Source organism: Anopheles gambiae, chromosome 2 (genome assembly GCF_943734735.2).
Source record: "Anopheles gambiae chromosome 2, idAnoGambNW_F1_1, whole genome shotgun sequence".
NCBI classification, from domain to species: Eukaryota; Metazoa; Arthropoda; class Insecta; order Diptera; family Culicidae; genus Anopheles; species Anopheles gambiae.
The window spans coordinates 32340537-32359043 of NC_064601.1; the positions used below are offsets into that span (position 1 = coordinate 32340537).

An 18507-nucleotide genomic window follows, 5' to 3' on the forward strand; every position below is an offset into this window, starting at 1 on the left:
GTTCACCCAGTGTTGTATTGCTAATGTGGCGTGAACACGCTGTCTCTCGTTGGTTTTAATTCACTTTCCTTCACTCACTTTTACCTCTTTGTTTTTTTTTGTCCCTTTGTAATCGCTTTATCGATTGCACTCCACTCCTTTGTGTGTTTCACCTGCAAAAGATCTTTGTTTTGGTGGAGCTTTTGCTTTGCTTTACTTTCAGTCTACTGAAAGCAGCTTCATTTAGCGTTTAACTTCTCTAACCTTCAAGTCTTATCCCCAACCCCCCTCCAAGTAGTCTCTCGTGTGACGTGATACGCTTTTTGTTTTCGTTTCCTTTATCGTTCGACTTCAGTTTGTCATTTCAAACGACTCTAGTCCTTTGCATGTATTATCATTTGTAGTACCTTTTGATTCAAATTCGATGTCTGTATTCAAATTCGATTTTTGAAATTTATTTTGTTTTTTAATTAATCGTAACGAGAGCATCAAATCTCCACCCAACATTCTTATAAGCTGAAGGGGTGCTTTTGTTCGGCAAGAGGCAACCCGACCCGGACTCCATAGTAACCAGTAACCAGGAGATTGGTGACAGTATTGTGCACAAACCGATGAAGCGTCGATCATACAGTTGGAGCGCAATCTGGCCCAGAAAAGGTCTTGCAGGTCCGTTTGTAGCTCGCTCAGGATGGCTGCGAGGGTTAAGGGTGGCGTGGTTTAGAACCGCAAATGACGTGAAAAACGTCAATAGGGATTCCAATTGTATGGCCATTTCGTCACGCTGGCACGTTGAATTTCAAAGTTCTTATAAGCAATTTTATGTTCATTCGTATTTTGAAAATGTAATAAGAGTTCTTTGCCTCCAGAAATCTATTCAATCTGGACGATTGAGACACGTTTTTTTGCGACCACGCTTGGATATACAGGCACTACCCAATTTTGTGTGAAAATCGAACGTATCAGAAAGTAAATGCATAAAATATGCTGCTCGGACAAAAGTAATGCCACAAACGCGAATACTCCACCGTCCCAGAGGATCTCCCCAGTCACGTGAGACCTGATGCATCCACACACACAATCCCCAATGGAAGTGCTTAAAAGTTTAATAACAACCAACAACCCCCTTCTTGTTGACCGTGTTCACACCGAAAATAAAAGCTCGCCGGGGGTTACTTTGTAGGGTTGATGGTGGTGGCGGCGCACGGTCGTGTGTCGCGTTTCCCTGCCCGGACCGACCAATGGTCGTGTCCCACCACCTTATCGCGCCACCTTCTCTCGTGCCGCCTCAGAGGCCACCGAAATTAATAATTAAAATGCTCGTTAGGTTGTCGATTGATGATGGACCGACCGATTGGCAAGTGTAGTCGGCTGCCCCATCAACCCCCCTCTTCGCCGTCCCGTTATCGGTCCGATCGATTGAAGTGCCAGCATCGGGTGTGTTTGTTCGTTCGTTTGATGATGGGTGATGATGATCGAGGAGCGATAAGGAGAGTTGTTGATGGATGGAGTCGAGCTCTCACGTTCGTCCTTGGGGCGTGTTGCTCCGTCCTTCCTTCGTTTATTGCCACCCGCGCCTGACCCTTTGTGGGCACGTGTTTGTGTGTGTGTGCTTGTGTGTAGGCTGTGCTGGAGATTATCCGTTACTGATCCTTCTTCCAGCCCGAGTGTGTGTGTATTAACTTTGGCTAAAGCTTTACTTCATTACACGCCTGTTATTATTATCATGGCCATATTTTTAGCTGTCGGGTTGAGGGTTTATTTATCTCCTCCCTTGTGCTCTAGGAGCAGGCCGTGTGCGATTGTGTGAGTGTACGGTGTGTATTTTTGTACATGTAAACAATCCACGGATCTTCGGGTTCTGTTTGGAAAATCGCCCAAAATTGCACCACCTTCCCTCGCATCGCCCCACACTCTTCTCAGGAGGGGAGGAAGCGTGTTTCGTTTTCAATCGCGAAAAAAAAGGAAAAACAACACGGTAAACCCCCCACACTCGTCTTGTCGTTTTGTCCCCTTCGACCGGCGTGCGATGTGGCCCGTTCTTGATGTTGTTGTTCCGTTCGGTGTGTGTGTGTGTTTGAGCCTTCTGTGCCGGTGTGGGGTGACCGTGAAGTGGTGAAGCATATCTGTTTTATTTTGTTCTTGCACACGTCGGTCTTGCCGTTCGAATGGCGCTCTGCCTTTTGGCGCTAATGTGTGGCATGTGTGCGCGGGAAGGAATCGGAGGGGGGAAGGGAGAGATGGTTAGAAAGCTCTATTATTGACTTCAATTGATTGGGGAATATTTTTATCGCCCGTTCGCCAATCGATATTTTGCGACAGCGCGTTCTCGGTGTGATGTTATTTTCGGATATGGTGCTCTCTCTCTCTCCCTCCCTCGTTGGGGCGCCACTGGGCGGTGGTGGTGGTGGTGGGACGCGCTACTTTGCGCCGTATGTTGCGCCGCAGCCCGGCATCGGATTATGTTCTTGCTGAGAATGAGTTGTATATGAATGCTTGATCAGCTGCCAGCCCAGCCAAGGTTTCGTGGATCAGCCCTGCTGCTTCAAATGTGCTTCAATACTTCATCTGCATAAAGAGAGAAAAAAGAAAACAAGTAGTCATGTAACGGGCTGAACTGTTTTGGGTAATTTGAATAGGTTTTAAATCGATTGTAGGTACTTGTTGTCGGATTTAGTAGAAGCTTTGTTGCCGCTTGAGCACGGATGACTACAGTGTGGGCATTGTGGGTTTTAGTCATCACGCTAGTATTCTAGTTCAAGGAACAAAATCAAGATGTGTTAGTTGCTCTAGGTCATGTAGGATACATAACATGATTGTTTTTTTTTTTTAACAAATTTGGAGCCTTATTTTTTATTTTTTTTTATTAAGAATGAAACATGGGTAACCCAGATTCTGATTCATGAATCCGAATGAATTCTTGTATGTAAAAAGTTGTATTAATCTCTACAGATTTATGAATTTATGAAGATCATGAATTTCGAAACACTCTACTAGAGTAGTCGTTGGACTACTCATCATCTCTAAAGCTTCACAAATATCTGTAGAACCTCTTACTTACTTACTTACTTATCCGGCACTACAACCGCTTTGCGGTCTTGGCCTGCCTCAGGAGTGTCCGAAACCGCTCACGGTCTCGCGCCTTCGTCTGCCTGTCCGTTATCCCGGCCTTAATGGCGGATCTCGATGGATGGCGGATCTCGTATAGCTCGTCATTACATCGGCTCCTCCATTGTCCTTCCACACATACGGGGCCAATTATCCTTCTGAGCATCTTCCTCTCGAACGCGGCTAAGAGGGCTTCGTCAGATTTGGACAGTGTCCATGTCTCAGAGGCGTATGTGAGTACTGGTACTATATAGGTACTATATAGTCCCAGCTTCGTCCGTCGCGACAGGTTCTTTGAGGTGAACTGCTTTTTCAGGCTGTAGAATGACCGGTTGGCAGCCAGCATCCTTGCGCGCAACTCAGCTTCCATGCGATTGTCGTTGCTGACCTTTGACCCAAGATAGGTGAATTCTGGGACGACTTCAAAAGTGCGTTCACCTATCTGCACGTCACGCCTACGTAGATTCTGATTATTTGTTGGTGGGCCCGCTGATGTTGCCACCATCAGTTTGGTCTTTGCCTCGTTTATCTGCAATCCGAGGCTCTCTGCCGCCTGCTCGATCCCTTGGTAGGCTTCTGCTACATAGGAGAGCCGCAGACCAATGATGTCTATATCATCAGCGTATGCCAGGATCTGGGTTGACTTATAGAAGATGGTTCCCGTAGTCTCCACCCTCGAGTCACGGATGGCCCTCTCTAGCGCCAGGTTGAATAAGAGACAAGCAAGCCCGTCTCCCTGGCGCAGACCTTTGGTGGTAGCAAAAGGTCATGAGAGTTTTCCATCCACCCTCAGCTGGCATGTGACGTTGGTCATAGTCATTCTAACTAGCCTTATCAGTTTGGCCGGGATTCCAAAAGAGCTCATAGCGTCATACAGTTTTACCCTGGCTATGCTATCATACACGGCTTTGAAGTCAATGAAGAGTTGGTATGTGTCGTGTCTGTATTCAGCCATCTGCTCCAAGATCTGCCGCATGGTGAAGATACCTCTAAGGATTAATAAATCCCTTACTCTGTTCATTTCACTTCACTGCGATATAAGTGATTTGAAATCAGCTTGAAATCAGTATCACCGCACGTTGACCGCTACTAATTCTAGGTTTTATGACTCTTTTAAGCTTTATAAGTCTTTAAAGGTACATGAGTCTTTAGATATTCATATAAATCTGGATAAATCAAATCATAAGATATTTATGAATCTTTGCATGCATATTTTCTCGTAATTACATGTTTACTAATGACTTTTACTAATGAATGATTTTTTACTAAAGATACCTCAAGCACCACACTAATCAGTATCAGCAGGTTCCATATGGAAAAAAAATCGTACGCAATTATGTGTTTCTAGTGCGTGGGTGCCTTTCGTTACCACCTCTACTACAGTTGCTGACCCAAATAATCCCGTTGATCATTTGGAGCAACAAGCGAAAACAAAAAAAAACGAAGAAAACATATACTTTGCTTAATAGGAAATCTTTACCCGGCACATTGTACGGCTTCAAAATTCTAGTGCATGAAAAAGGGGAAGAAATGGAGAGATGCTAAAAAAACCCACCACCACCCCGTAATTAAGAATCATTCATTGGCGAGGGTGATGAATGTTTCGCTATCCGCCGCCCGCGAATCCGTTAGATCCCGGAGGTGCTGGGTGGTTTTTTTTGTTATTTCTCTTCTACCAAGATGCCTCGGGGCATCAGCGAAATAAACAGACCAAAGAGAGGGGAACGAGGCAGCAGCAAGGGAGGGCTGATCGTGAATGATCTTTAAGAGAGCGGCACAGTGGGCGGAAGAATTGTGGTTACCGAGGGGAAAGAGTAACAAAAGGTGTGTGGAGTGTGGGAAAAAATAAAACCACATTAAACGTGTACCTTGGCGGAGGGCCGCCGCTATGAGTCCGCAAAAACCAGATGGAGGTGGTGTTGTAAATTCATTTGGCCAGGTGAGGGAAGATGCAGGCAGAAAGGCACAGAAGAGCGTCTTCTCGAATGGGTGATGATCTGATTTTGCTTCCACTCCGGTACACCCTCCTCCGGATTCTCATCTCCTCCTCCTCCTGTGTGTTGGAAGTAGTAGTTGTTTCGATTCATTCTATGATAATTTCCTGCCTGTTGTTTCTTTTCTTCGTTGGGTGGATGATGTGGTTTGCGGGCGAGTTTTGTACCGTTCGGAGGTTTATCTGCTGTGCATCCCTTTTGCTATTTAGCATGGATGGATGTGATGATTGTGTTTCTTCTGCCCACTTCCGCACCCGATAGTCGGGGCAGTTGTCTATTTCTTGGTGGGTGAGAGGAATTAGAGGTTTTTTTTGTTTTGCAGTTTGTGTAACATCCGTACCCCGTTCAGTTGTGGGCTTGTCGGTTGTAGAATACCGCTAAATGGTAACAACACCCACCTGCTGCTGGCCAATGGTCTGTGTCTGTGGATTGTGGACTCTCCACTACAGTCGATGGCGAGAATGCATAATGTGGGTAAAGCCAAGAAACGCTCGCTTGAGTAGAACACCTACAATCTCGTGCTTTTCGAGAGAAGGGAGAGGAGCAAAGCTTGTGCGCGCGATCATCCGCTTCGGTAATTTGATTGCGGTTTAAACGAAACACGTTTTTCCTTATTTTGCATTTTACGGGAAGTACCAAGACCAACTAACCAACATACACATCACATCACAAGTACAACGCTGCTGCTTTGATGGATGGAGTTAATTACTTGTGCGGGGTGTTGTGCAAATTAAGCGTGACTCAGATGGCGGCTTTTTAGTTTGTTTCGATTAGTCATCGATCACCACACAATAATAGCAGAGTAGTGCCCCCTCTTATGTAATGTTGCTTTATACTTTTCGTTGAACCCACTTATTAAAAAGATCCGATCCAGAATGGGTATTGAACGCACGATCTGCGGCTCGGTAGAACAGCTACCTGACACTGCACCACGCACCGCCCAGCTAAGCTATTCGTTAGTAGGTAAATGTAAATGGATTTGGCACAGCAGCGTGCAATACTATCATTTTCAAGATCACGTCTCGACTCGCACAAGCGTGTCGTATTGATTTAACGAACAGGGTATTGATGCTGTGAACGTGAAGTGTTGCAGTATTGAATAAGATTTTCCCATTCAGCACAAGTACATTAATCGGTGTTTCGCATTTTCACTTCCCTAGCGCCAAAAACCATCCGATTGTGTAATGGCTAAATGGCTTCACGGCTTCCGTTTCTCTTGCCTGCTCATTTCGCGAAAGAAAACACTTGAAGCGGATCGTAACGGACTTGGCGCGAAATGAAATCTTTTCTCCGTACCCCGTGTGTTCTCACGGCGGTACTTAAGCTACCTCCTCGGGGTCCCTCTTCGTCGCACGGTAGGTTTCAGAGTTTGTGTGTCGCCTCGTCCGATCTGGGTCGCGGTGTTCCGAAACGGCCGTGCAATGCTGTGTTGCTGTCGGACGAATCGGATCACTCGGAAAGGAGAGTGAGAGAACTACGTCAACCTTCTCTAGGCGGTGGTGCGCACGACTGCTGATACATTCTAACTGTGGTCACATAAGGAAAGTGGAGCGATAGAAATAACAACAACAACGACAAAACGCCCCGGAGAGGCCACAACACCATCCACTTTGGCTACTGCGGCAGCTTCGAATGACACTCGATAAAAGTCGTTACTGCATGACCATTTGTGGGTGGTGTGGCGTGTGGTCGTCCCGTCTCGTTCGTTGCCGGTGCTGCCAGCAAAGCATCAGCAAACCGGAGCAAAACGCGCACAGGGCTAGGAGGTATAGCAAGAGCTGAGCCCCCCGGAGTGGTTGGAGGGGGAGCCGTTTTAATGCTGTTTGGCTGTTTCCGTCCCATTGACTTCCAGTGGTGAATTTTGGAGTGGTTTCGTTTGGAAGGGGTTTTGGCTTCACAGTGGTTTTTAGGTGCTTTTTGGGCCGTACACGATGGGATTATGGCAATATTTGTCAAACTTGGAGTAGCTTTTGTTGTGCATTACTGGTGCTGTATCTTTGTTACTGTGTGGATATCGAAGTGAGGCTTTTATAAAAAAAAGGTAAAATATTACAATATAGTCCGGACGTCGAAACTAGACCAATGAAGCACATTCTACCTACATTATTATTCGTTATTCTGAACCACATGGTTGTAGATGTTTTTTGTCTCTTCAAAGAAATCATTCCTACCTAGCCGTTGGTGCTCTATATTCACAAAAATGCTAATATTTAAATGAACAGATTCTACTTATTTGCCTGCCTTTCACTGTCCAGTGTTCTTCTTGGTTTGTGTGCAATTTGCTAGAAGATTGTATCCCACTTTTTGTGCCAGTTGCCGAATTGTCGGTCGGAAGCTTCGTTATCTCATTTGTAAACATACAATTTCCTGCCATCACCATTCCCTGTCTGCAAAAGTGCTCGTTAGCATAAATCAAAACATTTTCCAACAACACGTGCACATGAAAGGGAGCGATGCCTTGGGAGGGGAGCATATTTTCCACCATCCTCGCGACCATTTGCTGCGTTTGATAGACAGACATCAGCAGTCTGTCCGCACTTCTTCACAGTGTGGAAGCGAGGAAAATGTCATGTTATACACACACTGTAATATTCGAACTCACGATATTACCCTTTTTATGTATGGATGAGCAGCAGCAGCAGCAGCAGCAGGTGTTGGGGAATGGATGATATGTGAAGAAAATCAGCGATGAGCTGTGTTCTCCTTGACAAACGCGCTGGAATTTGGAGTGTTACTCTCAGCGTGTGTGTGTTTGTGTGGGGATTTGTGCGTATTTGTTATCAGGTGCGGGTGTGGATGTTGCATTACATTTCATTTCGTGTCTCTTTCGTTGTTGAAGTCATTTTTCCCCCCTTTTTCTTTGCCACTCTTACTTTGAGCTTCTTGTGATAAAAGAAGTCGCTTCTATTCTAGTCAGCGTGGAAAATGTACAATACATTCTGGTTGTTGTACAGGTTTCCACTTCGCAACTGACACTTTCGACCGTCGACGGTGACAGTGTGGGAAAACAGGTCGCGGTTCGGTTAGTAGCGCGTTCTGTGTTGTTCCAGGCATGGTTCCAACCGAGCACACAATGGGAGGATTTTGCAAAACGAAATCATCAAAATCAGCGCACGAAATTGCTGAGATTGTATTGCGAATCGCGGCATCATAACGCGGATAAATGTGGATGTTCTATCGAATATTGTTGAGGTTATCCTATGCAGTGCTGAAATCATGTATACTTAGAATGCTAAAGAAGTTGTGTTAGGGTTTTATATTGCTACTTATGACCTTGGGCTGTCTTCGAAAGCATTCCCAAATACGTGTCCTATACTTCTGCTTTGATTCTGCTTTGGTTGAATTATTTTTCAATAATTTCAAAATTTTGGAATGATTTTCCTGAGGAATGTCTTTCTCATAATCCTCCAGTAATCCGTCAACATCTATGCAGATTTCATTCATACAGCCAAAGCAATGCAGTCAGGCGTTTATTAGTTCCCGATCACCATTCTGTATGTCCTGTACATTTGCATCAGGTTGTTTGATTGCATCACAAAAGTAGTTCGCGCCCGGATGATAAGTAATCGACAGCTCGCAGTTGTCATCACCATCCCTCATCCCTCGGCGTATTGATCCTATTTTTAGCAGAAGAGGAAAAAAAGCATCTTTTAGCTGCTGTTTATGGCATGGATTTGGAGTACACACCACAGCGCACGCCGACCGCTGATGATGGCGGTAGCCCCCAGTATTGCCAATATTGACATAAAGTGCTCCATAAATACAGACACACGGAGTCGATGGTCTGGGAATGGCCACAATGCCCGCTGACAATGGTCTAACAAACCCTGTGGGATTGGATAGGGGAGGTAGCTTTGCTTATTTACGTTGACGGATCAACTGATCGAATTGTTGCTACTGGGAAGTGGAAGAAGGTGTGTAACCAAGAGCACAACACAGTATCTCAAAGAAGCGATCAAACATCGCTTGGATACACAGTCTGCGTTAATGCGTTCCCCTCCACCAGGGGTAGTGTATGTTGGGAAACTGTGTCCTACGACTATGTGTATGTGTAGGTGGGTTAAGGGTAATTCTCTGTGCCACGCGTTGCCCCTTAGTCGTTGTCGTTGCTGGGCGTTGGAAGTTAATGTTCACCCCACGAATGGTTCACCGTGCCGAGGAAAAGTGTTCAATATTTGGTTGCGTCCTTATATTACACCCCCAGCATACGGTTATTTTCTTTTGGTGGGTCGTGTTCTTGGCTCAGAAGTTCTTTTTCTTCTTCTAATCAACATTTGCTGTTTAGTGTGCTGCTTACAACATCTGTATTAATACTACGTACAGATTTGTTTATTAGTTTCTTTTGCTTCCTATTTTTAGGAACTAGGCACACCACCACACAGCGCTCTGTACAGCGCTGTCACAGCAACACAACATACCAACGCCATGGTCAGCCATGGTCCATGGTTGATGGACCTTGGTCAGGTCAAAAATTTGGAATCGCTCCAGTGTGTGTGGTTGTTGGGTGTTTTTTTTTGGAGCGCGCGTGTTAGGGCTGTACCTAGCCTAGGTAAAGCTAAATTCGACATATTACGAACCTGTCATAATCTCCCCCAGCCAAACTCCTCGATTCAACTCCCCCTGGGGGAGGAGGAACTGTGTGTGTGTGCCCTTCTGCGCGCATCGAAACATGTCAATGGGTAATGGATTTCTATTTTTAACGTGTCTGGTTGCTAATGTGTGAGGAAACACCCCTTCATGCACTGTTCCCCCAATCGTTTCCCCCACTTCTGTTCAAGCAATCGCACACACGCACACGCGAATGTTTTTGTGGTTGCCAGTAGCCAGTGCCCGATTTCCACCGTTTGCCGAATAATATTTTTTTATTTCTGCTTGGGCAAACTGTTTCCATCTTTCTATCTCTTACTCTCTCTCTCTCTCTCTCTCTCTGTGATGTCCTTAACTGTGTCGTGCTTCTTCCACACACGCATCACACACCATGTCGTCGCATACGGTCGACGCAGGCGACTCTACAGCAACATTATAGTACGGTGGCTATGTGGCAAGTTCGTTATGGCTTTTCAAACCCAATGCTCAATTTTCCGGCATCCAATCTAAATCCTTCCCATTGAGCGGAAGGTTTCATCGCGTTTTGATGTATGGATTGCTTTTCCACCTTGCCGGCAGGGAACCGCCCTCACCCTTCTAATAGCGTGTGACGCAGGCGGTGTGTGGTGTATGTGTGGGTGGGTACGGTCGTCAGAACCGATTTCGCTGGCAAACAGCATTATGCTACGCTCCTGCGATGCGTCCAAAAATAGGTTTTTCACCATTCGAAGTTCTGCAGTTAGTGCAGGGCGCAACGAGCAGGTTCGATGTGTTTGAAGTTTTCTGGCTGACGGCAGACATTATTCCAAGGTTTGGTAGTGAATTTTTGGCACAAGTTCAATGGTGCCTTGGGGGGTATATCGCTCATAGCGCTCTACCGTCAGTCGTCTGTGGGGGGCGCTGGTGCCAGCGTTTCGGTTGTTGGGTGGGATTAATTTGTATTTAATTTTAAACTACATTTATACCACTGGAGTAGTGATGGGAAAAATGAAAATTTTGTCTGAATCGATTCCGGCTAGCTCCGAAGTTTTCTGGAATTGATTCGGAAGGTTCGATTCCGTAGGTCCGGAATCAGTTTCCAGAATCGATTCTGGAATCAGTTCCAAAATCGACTCCGGAATCGATTGCGGAATAAACTCCAAAATCGGCTATGGAATCGGCTATGGAATTGGAATTTGTTCCGGAATTGACTCCGAAATTGGTTCCGGAATCAAAACAAGCTCCGGCATTGGAATTGGCTCCAAAATCAGAATTTGCTTCGAAACGGACTCGGTTTCGGCATCTCCATAGGAATAGGCGTTTGGGTGCAACGATGCGAAATATTGATAGGCGCAAAAAAACTAATTGAAAACGATTCATTTTCATGGAGATTCATTTTTTTGTGATTTTCAATTCCATTTCTAGAGTCAATCCTGATTCTATTAACAGAGCAAATTATGATTTCAAAAACGAATCCAATTCTGGAGCCGATTCTGATCCCTATATCAATCCCGGAGCCGATTCCGATCCCAGAATCGATTCCGGAGCCGATTTCGGAACCGGCTCTGTAATCGGAATCGGTTACAACATCGGAATCGGCTCCGGAATTGATTCTGGACACGGAATCGAAATCGAGTAGGTCCGATTCCGAGCTCTCACCACTACACTGAAGCACTCCCGTAAATGACTGTAAACGTGCAGATTTTAGAGTATTTTATCACTTTTTAATGAGTGCACAAAAGGATATGGCTGGATTTGTGTGAAGATTAAATCCCAAAGGATTGCAAAGGTATGTGCAGTCCTGTGTGAAACAGCATGTGTGAAACACGTTTTGAAATACACGTGTTGGTGAAACACGGCTTCATCGTTGGCGCTGCTGTGTTTGCAAACGTGCAGCGGGAAGACCCCGTGCTGCTACTGCTGCTATCTTATCGCATTCTTGAGCCTTGAGCGAGTTTACCGCGATCGGTTGCGCGCTCATTTTTCGTGCCAGACGTGCAATGCCTCGTCCCCAAGATAAGGACGGGGGGAATCTCTAGCATGATATGTTTGCAGGGGGAATAAAAAAGAAACAGAGCAACACCATTTTCTCACCCAAAACAATTTTAAATTCTAATTCAGTCTGGAGATTGCTCACTCACCATGCTTTAGAACCTTTTTTTATACTTACACACACGCCAGTTCAGGGGTAAGGGGGTTTGTTGTTTAAATTGCTCTAATTATATAACGCAAACGTGTTTGCATGTTATGGTATTAATAAGAGCTCCCCCACGCCCCAAAACGTGACGCGTTTCCCGCGTTGTGTGTTGCGCTATTTCTACATTAGATCATCCATATAAACAAACACACACTCAGACTGGCACAAACGGTTCCGTGCTGCGGCTTTCCGATGAACTGGTACACGCCTTCAGCTCATCAGCGGTTTGTTTGCTTTATATTAGCTTGCCTGATGAACTGCAAAACAAACAACATATGACACGGTGGTGGGGGGGGGGCTGTGTGTAGTTTGGATTAGAAGTTCCACATTCCCGGCTCTCGCCTGCGGTTGAGTTTCCCGCCAGAAGAAAGTAACCTTTGAAGGTTAATCCGTTCACGCCCTTAGCCAGCCGTTTTGGCGGTGGTGGCGATAAGCATATTTTCGATTTTTAGCGAAACCTCTTTTTATCCAGAACGTTGCTTGTACGCAAGAAGGTGCAATGTTTGCTCTTTGTTTTGGACTTTTTTTTGGGGTTATTCATATCACTGCCTCGCCCCAAATTCACAGAGCAATGAATAAATCCATCCAGCAGAGAGGACCAACAGGCGGCGCTGAAGCGCAGAAGAAGGAAGTTCGTTTGCCATTAGCCTAGTTTTCCAACTTCCTGTGCTGTGCGCTCGCGTTTATGGCGCTGACTGACCCACAACCCCTGCAGAACTCGCGACGCAGCTACCCTTTTTCCATTCCCGTGCTTATAATGCATAATTACATTACAACAGGCAGGCAGTAGCGCGCTCAAACACACACACACACACGCACCCACATTGTGCGCTTTATTTGTGATTTTCTTCCCGCCCAGGGAAACCATCACTACGCCGGTCCTGCTGTGTGTGTTGCTCCTGCCGTTGGATTGGCGTTCCCGATAGCGGCAACTAACTTTTCGATCGAGAATGTCCTTGACACGAAATGTGCACGCTACCGAGTTTACGACCATGTAGAGGCGCCAGCCAGTGTTTGTTTGCTGCAGCACTGGTTTTATGATGGTCCCGTTGGCTCGGCTCCCTTGCGAGAAGCAACAGAAGGTAGTGTGAAGGTGGTTGATGTGTGTGTGTATGGTTTGTTATGAGGTGTAGGGAAAACTCAACAGTTTACCCCCCTCTCTGTACAGGAGTCACGAAGTGGTGGTGGTGGTGGGTTTTGGGTAGAGAGGGGCGAGCGACATCGGGGGCAAATCGACTTCCTGAGGTTGTCCTTCCTGGCGCTTCCGCTTCAGTGCCGCCAACCTGCCCGCCCGCCGCCGATGAGAATCGTGCCGAAGAAAGTGATTCCAACAGGAGTCGATCGATCGAAAACGTGTGTGGCATGGTACGGCTGAAGGTGGTGGTGCACCTTATAAGCTGCAAAGCGGAATGGGAAGAAAATTCTTCCTTCCACATAAATGCAGTTGGTCAAGGTGTTGGTGTTGTACTTTTTTTCTTATCGGAAAACCGTTGGCACGGTAGCTTCGCTGCATATTTCTTGCATGCCGTTCACGCGCGCTTTCCTTTCTCTTTCTCTCTCTCTCTCTCTCTCTCTCTCTCTCTCTCTCTCTATCTCTCTCTCTCTCTCTCTCTCTCTCTCCCTTTCCCTCTCCCTTTCACTCTATCTCTCACACTCGTACTTGTTGCTGCTGGCGCATTTTGCTTGAATATTTAACACCGGGAACGGTCTGTAAATCAGATTCTCGCTCACGAAGGGGAACCGATGGAGAGGGGCATGCAACACTCTTGCAGCCAGCAAACTGCTCTAATGCAATTTAAAATGTCAAATGACGTTTTTCACTCGACGACCGTTTCTTCCTGCTCTGGTGCGCAGCGAACGACAGCAGCAGGAGCGGAGCGAGCGGTTGTGCCATTCCTTATCTATTACATCCGGGGTGACTGGGAGGGGGACGGTTGGGGTGCGAGAGGACGATAAGGAGCTTTTTGCAGTGTGTCCCAGCTTTGTGGGTTGAGAAAATCGATAGATGAACGCGGTGTGTTTGTGTGTGTGTATGCGCGACTAAAAAGCCACAGTGCACGTGGGGCCTACGCGCTGCCACACACTGTTATACAAACTGTTATACACACTCCGTGCCATAGCTGTAGCAGCACGCCACCGTCTTTGTTTAATAGACTCTTCGGTATAAAATGGGAAATTGAAAGACACTTTTGCTCAAATTATGAATGATGCTTATTTCACCCCAAAAGTGTAATTATAGGCTACCTCTTTCCATGCACATTTTCAATTGGCAAACATGTTGTCATATCCTCAACCCACTAAACCCCCCGAATCAACAAGTGGCAATTTAAGGGAAAATAAATGGGAAAATTCATGCTTGTATTTGTAGTTCTAAACCTCATTTATCGTCATTTGTTTTTCACCAATTCAAACGGATTGGTGCTATCGATCTGTTACTTAGTGTATACTCTATCCTCTACTGCTTCTGGCAGCGCTGTTGAAGCTTCTAGAGGTGAGTTGAAGGATGGTTACTTCCTTCGGTTTGCGTTCCCATTTTCCAGCGTGGTGTGGTGGCTGGACACAACGAACTTTAAATTGTGTGGCTGCTTGTGGTTGTGGTGGTTAACCGCGAAGTATGCTATACTTGTACTGTGGACAGAGCGAGAGAGCGAGAGAGAAAGAGGGTGGGAGAGAAGGGACGCACGATTGGCGAAAGGCAGGGTGTGTGCAGTTTTCCCCGCGTCACCGGGGAAGATGGTTTCTTCACCTTTCCACCCGTCACTGGTTGTGTCATTTCAGGACGGGGTTTTTGTGCGTTGACCATGACACTCACCGTTGAATAAGTTGTGACAAAATTGTAGAGAGGAGGATGAGGTGAAAGTGGGGGGGAACTGTTCGAGGGCGTAGAAGGGACAGCTGTGTGGCAGAGACCTTTCGCTCGAAGGGAGTAAGAACATAACTCTAAAACCCAAGCAACTGGCAGCAGCTTTTCCCTTCATGCTCTCCGTTCTGCGCGCGCTTCTCGAGGGCTCTTCAAGTTGAGATCACGTTTTTCTCACTTTTCAATGGCTTCCGTTGAAACCAGTAAAAGCCGTATCGGGGGGCGATGAAGGTCTGCAGCTTATGGTGCGGCGGGTCGGGTAGTTGCTGTTGCTGCTGTGTGAGAGGGTTTTTTTTTGTTGCTCCTTATCCTAGGAGTTGCTGTCAGGCCCGCAGCCGAGCAGGACTTGTGCATCGATTGGAAGATTTATCGGGAAAAGTACTGTGGGTGGGTGGGAGGTCGGAGGAAAAACTTTCTTACAGTGGATGGAGGTACTCTCCATCACAATGGAGACGCGTGCACTGCTTGTGCGCTGCAATAATTAATTTTCTTGCTGATTGAATTTTCTGCACTGATATCGGTTCGGTTTCAGAGAGGTACTCTCTGCGCTCAGTGGCAGGGCAGCATTATATTAATGTTGTTGCATAGGCTCTTCCGAACGTACTGTGCGTGTGTTGTGTCTATGTATGGTAGATGAGCATTTTATATAAACTATATTGAGTTGAACTCTAGCAAATGCCGTTCGATTGATTGCTAAAGCAATTACACTTTTCCAAGAATTGCAGTGATGAAGCATCAAGAAAGCAAAATCGATTTAACAAGATACGATGCAAGCCATTGTTTTTTATTGAGGCTCTACCAACTCTTGATATAATATTTCTTCTCCTGGTGGGTGGGAAGATGAGGTTATTGTTTTATTTCCACGCCATTTCTCCCAGCGAGGGAAAAAGTTACCACGGGGTTGCAAAAGGGCAACGTTTGCACCGATGAAAGTAGTTTTCAAATGCGTTTTAATGTATTTTTCTGTTGCCAGCACACACACACACACACATACATTTAACCAGAACGCCCTGTAAATGTATTAGCCCTTGAAGGTCATAGAAGAACCAACGTGGGAGGTTAGGCCGTAAGGGGTGGTCCAATTTATAACAGCAGCAGCAGCAGCAGCAGCGCGCTGTATCAAAGTTGTTTGGGAAAAGTTTTCGAAGGGTAGATAATTACTTTCAAACTTAGCCTTTTTTTTGGGCTGTGTTCGTGAGCCCAGGGTGAGTGGGGGGTGTTTGATTGCTGTTGCTGTGAGGAGAAATGGGTCTCGTGTGCGAGCTTTTTTAGTTGCGAGGGAAGCGAATGATAAGCATGTGTAAAGCGAACGTGCGGCGGCGGGAGTGCTTTTGGGCCGGGAAATGCCGGCGGTCTCCTGTTGGGGAAAATCCATTAAATGTTTAATCTGTTTTGTTTAAAAAACATACACACATACACAGCTGGCAGGACGTATTTTAGCCGCGGAGGTTCATACGCCCCGTCGGGCTGGTAAAGATATAACATAGGGGGACTGTGAAATGTGCAATCAATAACAATTTGCCTTTTAAGCAATGCAATCAATGTTCTGGAATGTTTGGCGTATCGATTTAGTTTAGATTTTAGGCAGTTTTTTATTTTTAAGCAAACCATAGGATTAAGCAGAAGAATAAATTGAATTGTTAAACAAAACATAAAAGCAAGTAAAAAAGGCAACAAAAACAGAGTAATCCAATTAAAACCTGTTACTGTATGGGGCCTGATGTTGTGGGTGTCTTGTTTGTACGGCACAAACAAAAATCTGGTATCACACAAGGACGGTACAAGCCCCACACTAAACAAACTCGACAGCACTAAAAAACAAGACCGTGAAAAATGTATGTCACGGGGTTTCTTTCCACTTCCTGTGTATCCTTCCTCTCAAATCCTCAAACTTTCGTACAGAACAGGGGAGGGCTAGGGTGCCAATGTCTAGATGATGGTCCTCAATGATTTAACTAGGTTTCTGGTGATGGTTTAAACATATGCTTCTAAATTTAGCATCCCACGAAACGCGGTGAAAATGGGGCGGGTGGTTTTTTTGCAGGTCATTGCGCATTTTCAACAGACATCGCACACCGCCAGCTTCTTTGATGTGTGTTGGATTTAGATCGTTACATATTTAGCCAGTCCCAGAACTTAAAAGCGAGACGAGAGACCCTAGTGCTGTGTCGGAGGTTTGGGAGTTTGGTTGGGAAGGGTGTCCATCTTCCTAAACTTCAAATGATATTTTGTTTGATCGCCGCTAAAATGATTCTGTTGTGTGGAAGAATAAATTGCTCGGTAAAGCGATGCGATGGCATTTCAGGGTCAAATGTTGTTTTGCTTGCGCGAATCGGTGCCGTATCTCGTAATATTGCATGCGCACATTGACCTGGAAGCTAGAAAGAGTTTCGGCAGAGAGGAGAAGGAAGAGTAGCTGGAGGTCGGCCTTAAATCAGTACCACCATATCGCGCCTTGCGCCTATTTCATCGACCCGGAAGAGGCGACGGGAGAAAGTGCGCAGAAATCATAACACATTGATCAAAAACGACCTTCCAAGTGCTGGCAAGAGAGACAGTGCTAAAAAAACAAGCACCATTTCGATTGTTGTCGGTGCAAACTAGTGATGTGCTCTTTGGAGCGCACCCACGACTCCGATCCGACTCCGGCTATTGTTAGTCTGATTCCGATTCCGACTCCGGCAAAATCCGAGTCGTCCGGAGTCGTCCGGAGTCGTCCGGAGTAGTCCGGAGTCGTCTGGAGTCGTCCGGAGTCGTTCGAAGTTCTTCGGAGTTGTGCGGAGTGGGAGTCGTTCGGAATCGTCCAGAGTCATTCGGAGTCGTCGGGAGTCGCCCGGAGTTGTTTGGAGTCGTCTGGAGATGTTTGGAGTCGCTCGGAGTTAGGAGTCGGAGTCGACCGGAGTCGGAATCATTCAGAGTCGTGTAGAGTCGACCAAGTGTAGAGTCAATCGGAGTCAATCCGAAATGGAGTTGGTCGGAGTTAACAGGAACCGTCCGGTGCAATGTGGTTGCGATCAGGCATTTCATTTCGTTGTGTTTTTTTTCTTTCGAATTGCACGTGCACTTTGTATACAGGTCTTTGTGTTGAAGACCGACTCTGGACGACTCTGGACGACTCCAGACGACTCCGGACGACTCCGGACGACTCCGGACTACTCCGGACTACTCCGGACGACTCTGGACGACTCCGGACGACTCCGGACGAGTCCGGACGACTCCGGACGACTCCGGACGACCTCGGATGACTCCGGACGACTCCGGATGACTCCAACTCCAACCGATTCCGGATGATTCTGAACGACTCCGGATAATGCTGGGCGGATCTACCTTCTGGAGTCGGTTCCGAAATCACCGGCGTCGGATCGGAATCAACTCCGGATTTTTGCCAACTTTACCCATCACTAGTGTAAACATGTCACTCAAACAGACTGGGGTTAGAAAGGTCGGTTGGAGCAATTTTTCATCACTTTTGATTGCCACCAGTGTGTGTGCGATGATGTCGGGTCCATTTTGCTGCAGTAGTTGCAGTTTGTTTTGTTTGCAATAGATGCCATCATGATATGATGCTAATGCATGATAGAGAAGTGATGCAAAGATGTATTGAACTATTGTGTCAAGTCGCGACACGTGCATTTGAGTACTACTGGGGGATTACTTTTTTTAGGTTGAAGATTTATGGAGCTTCTGTTGTGTGTCTGACCCGTGAATCAATTAAATTTTCAGTAGTTTCATACGAAGAATAATGTTATTTTGAATGTTCTTCAATATAATCGATGTTGATCTCGCTTTGCTTTTCTTGCAATAAC

The 18507-nt window shown here is 46.2% G+C and overlaps 1 protein-coding gene across 9 annotated transcripts in view; it reads left to right on the top strand.

The window, feature by feature from the left end:
* Positions 1–18507, top strand: part of LOC1273783 (serine/threonine-protein phosphatase PP1-beta catalytic subunit) — a 38863-nt gene that overhangs the window by 3205 nt on the left and 17151 nt on the right. The window lies entirely within an intron of this gene.